This window comes from Schistocerca nitens, chromosome 9 (genome assembly GCF_023898315.1).
Source record: "Schistocerca nitens isolate TAMUIC-IGC-003100 chromosome 9, iqSchNite1.1, whole genome shotgun sequence".
Taxonomy (NCBI): domain Eukaryota; kingdom Metazoa; phylum Arthropoda; class Insecta; order Orthoptera; family Acrididae; genus Schistocerca; species Schistocerca nitens.
Genome location: NC_064622.1, coordinates 213248777 through 213253344, shown reverse-complemented (window position 1 = coordinate 213253344; position 4568 = coordinate 213248777). Strand labels below are relative to the sequence as shown.

The 4568-nt window shown below is 42.7% G+C and overlaps 1 pseudogene; it reads right to left on the bottom strand.

Annotated features, from left to right (window-relative positions):
- Positions 1 to 4195: 4195 nt before the first annotated feature.
- On the bottom strand, positions 4196 to 4313 carry LOC126204814 (5S ribosomal RNA; annotated as a pseudogene).
- Positions 4314 to 4568: the final 255 nt, after the last annotated feature.

Genomic DNA, 4568 nt, shown 5'->3' with positions numbered 1-4568 from the left:
GCACGGAGTCAGACAAGTGACTATATCTCGGCCAGTATTTCTTCGACGAATGTTAAACTTCACCAATGTTCACTGAGGGTATGAGCTAACGTACTGAGCTAACGTTCAAATGAAACCTCACCAAAATCCGCGGTGATAGAGCAGTAAAATGTTCCGGAATTAGGCAATTTGACGTGGAATGAACCAGCGGTTTAGGGCGACAACGAAGCCATGCTCCCCACGGACTGCCAGCACTTACGTTTGTGGCAGTCAAAGGGTTAATGTAAGCAATGTGATACATAGTGTACAATGCGCTGAAAGAGCCATTATTTTCGATAAGATGTTTGAACGGAGTGCAAATAGACATTCTAGAAATTTTACGACGGATTATTGTTTGAATTTTCGTAGCCATACGAAGAGTGGGAAACACGCAAATGGGGTTTCACACCGATCAGCGTGAGGTCTAGTTTTTCGAAAAATGATTTAATTGTCTGAAAGTAATCAGGACGATTAAGAAATACTTAAGTAATGACACGAGGAAAAATGTTTGTACCAATTTCCACAGCCAAACGAAGAGAAACAAATGGACAAATAAGGCATTTAACCGACTAGCGTAAGGTCTAGTTTTGCAAAAAAATATAATTTCGTAATGATAATTAGAGTAATTAAGGAAAAGTAAATTAATAGTTCAAGGGAAATTTACACAATGGATTTTTGTCCGAATTTCTACAGCCAAATGAAGAGTAGGAAAGGAACAAATTAGGTATCAAACTGACCAACGCGAGGTTTATTTTTGCAGAAAATGGGCTTAATATTTAAAATTAATTAGAGTAATTGAGAAAAACGTAATTAGTGATCTGATGGAAAATTGAAATGTTACACGAACAGCTGCTGCTAGCCTATGTAAATGAATATCAAAAAGTTAATTTTTCAACGGCCTAGCGAGTTTGCGCATACAAAGTTACACTGATCGCATATTTAACTGTCAAAAAGACTTCCTTCTAATCAAGTATTAAATTTAGAACATGTCGAAATGAGAAGATGTCAAGAAGGCAAATTACCAGTCAAAAAAAGTTAATCTTTCCGAGGCCTAGCTGTTTCTTGCATAAAAAGCTACATTGGTGTGATATTTAACTTTCAAGAAATTTTCAAAATAAAAATAGTATTGAAAGGAAAGCGGACAATTCTTATGTGAAATGATTTGTCTAAAAGTAATAAATAAAAGACAGAAACATTTGATGTGCCTTTCAATGATGACCGAATCCTAGGTCACTATTAGGCAGGATGACAAAGGAGGAAGAAAGATCCAAAGAAGAGCCGTTCGATTCATCATGCGTTTGCCTAGTAACTGTGACTGCGTCACGGAAATGTTCATCCAACTCCAATGACTGTTATTAAGCATCAAGAAGAGGTTCACTATCAAAATTCCGACAGCACATTTACCAAGAGACTCAAACAATGTATTATTCCCACCCACAGATGACACGTGGAATGACCAAAGCGGTAAAACCAGAGAAATTCAAGCTCCTACAGAGATTTATCTCAGATGTCCTTCCTGAGCCTCACCCGTGAAAGGAACAGGAACGAAGAAAAGTGATAGTCTAACATAGTTGCCTCCATCACACACAATAAGGTGACCTGCACAATATGCTTCCAGATGTAGAAATATGGCACTGCAGGAATGGCAGATAAAGCAAGAAATGACGACGCTTTCAAAAGAGAGAATACAGGCAACCTAACTAGCTTTTTAATCAGAAGAAGAGAGACGTTTGTTTGTCCGCCTAGGTCACTATCAGGCAGGATGACAGAGGAGGAAGAAAAGATCCAAAGAAGAGCCGTTCGATTCATCATGCGTTTGCCTAGTAACTGTGACTGCGTCACGGAAATGTTCATCCAACTCCAATGACTGTTATTAAGCATCAAGAAGAGGTTCACTATCAAAATTCCGACAGCACATTTACCAAGAGACTCAAACAATGTATTATTCCCACCCACAGATGACACGTGGAATGACCAAAGCGGTAAAACCAGAGAAATTCAAGCTCCTACAGAGATTTATCTCAGATGTCCTTCCTGAGCCTCACCCGTGAAAGGAACAGGAATGAAGAAAAGTGATAGTCTAACACAGTTGCCCCCATCACACACAATAAGGTGACCTGCACAATATGCTTCCAGATGTAGAAATATGGCACTGCAGGAACGGCAGATAAAGCAAGAAATGACGACGCTTTCAAAAGAGAGAATACAGGCAACCTAACTAGCTTTTTAATCAGAAGAAGAGAGACGTTCGTAACGTATGCACTAAGTCACCCAGGTATAGTGACGAGCGATTGTAGAGGCATACAAAGATAAGACTTCTCCTCACAAAAAGTGATGATCATTGCATCTAATGCATTAAAACAGCAACGCCAGGAAGTATCGCACCTAAGGAAATCTTATTTATTGTGAATATACAGTATGTTGTGAAGAACACACGATTTAAGTTGTTTTAAGGGGAGCGGGGGAGGGGGCGGGGGTCCGAGAAGAGGGTGGGAGGCTACATACAGGATTCAAAATTTAGTCAACAATGGCTCTAATGTAGCTGCGCATCTGAGTTGAACTGAGGCTGGATGATTGTAAAACGTACACTTCCGCAGGCGGAAGAGTCACAATTAATAATATATTCCGGGCTGTTATGCTGTGGTCGAATGGATTTCACATTAAAACCCAATGTTTCGTCCCCATCTGCGGAGGACACTTCAAGACGGATCTTCTTTGAGTGTCCTGTTCACACCCTGGCTCACTAATGACGACAGCAAAATTCCGTTTACGTGTGCTCACGCGTAGTCGGGGCCAACGATATATCAGGGCCCTGCAGCGAACTTCTGACGTCACGCTAGTCGTCTTGTCCACCACACTTAACGAACGCTCGGCTCCGTGCAGGGGCCACGGGAAGTCAAAATTTAATTGAAGAAGTCTTAATTGTGTCATGTGCTATCGACACTTGCATGCATTTCCACAAGCTTGAGTTTCAACACGTAGACTGTCGGAGGTTTTTGGCACAGTGCAGGTCTAGTTTACAGTGCCATTCAGTATTGTTGAATGCCCCCTTTCATTCTCTTTCAATTATCCATAGCCATCATCATAAATGACTGCAAAGGAGTCTTCACAGTGCGAATTAGTGGCTCACGCTAAAGGGTGTCGCCGTAATGTTCGAGGGGTTGAAGGGGATGTCATGAGGAACAAATTGAGGATAGGAATTCGTGTCCAAAAATTTATCCAACGACCGAACAGAGCATCAAAGTTACAGACGCTGGCGCCTGCTGATAGGCCAACCTTTCAGCAGCAAATGGGACTTTGTATGCTGACACAGTTTATTTTTCTCATGTATATCGAAAAACATTGGAGAATTTAGATTTTCCCAAGAGAAAAATGAACTGCAGATGGAAACCCTTGTCCAAAATATCATCCACTGCATTCATAGGAGACAAGGCCTGTCTATGCAGCAGCTAACTCTATCTTCTCCACTGGCGATCACGACAACAAATCGCGATCACTGAATAACAAATTCGTTGCGAGACATTCCGTCTGTGGTTCGTCAACATACAAAGTCACGTTTGCTGTTGAAGAGGGGTGGCCTAGCGGTAGGAGCCGCCGCCTATATTTCCTCTGTAATGTTGTTGGATGACGTTTCTGGACATGGGTTCCTATTCTCAATTTGTTCCTCAAGACACCCGCCACAACCTCTCGAAGTTTGTCGCAACATATCTGTGACGTCTTGTGTACTGGACTAGGTACAAACACCAACCATTGCCTACAGTAAATTACACTCAACTGCAACATATACAAGTCAATTGTTAAATATAAATATATATTTACAGACTATTTGCTGATCCTTTTGTAATAGGTTTGATACACTTTACCAATCTCCTCAAGAGTGCCCAATCTGTGAGCCTTACAGACGATACCTTGAATTTCTAATCAACAATTCCGGTATTTTAATCATATTATACCTACTACTACTCCAACTCCTCCCGAACAGGCCATGAAGGCCCAACGGTACAGACCGGCCGCCGTGTCATCCTCATGTCCGCAGGTGTCACAGGATGTGGAAATGGAGGGGCATGTCGTCAGCACACCGCTCTCCCGGCCGTATGTCAGTTTCCGAGACTGGAGCTGCTACTTCTCAATCAAGTAGCTTCTCAGTTTGCCTCACAAGGGCTGAGTGCACTCCGCTTGCCAACAGCGCCCGGCAGACCGGATGGTCACCCATCCAAGTGCTAGCCCAGCACGACAGCGCTTAACTTTGGTGATCTGACGCGAACCAGTGTTACCACTGCGGCAAGGCTGTTGGCTTGTTATACCTACTAGAGTTGTTTAAAAGTCTATATACGCTACATTGGTGACATGGTCATCTGAGATGATGCAAAAATTTGGATTACACAGTGGCGAGGAAGGACAACGTGAATTACGACACACTGCAGAGATGCGGCACAAACACCAGCCTCACTAATGACGACGGCAAAATTCCGTCACTCGTAGTCGGAGCCAACGACATATCCGGGCCCTGCAGCGAACTTCTGACGTCACGCTAGTCGGCTTGTCTACCA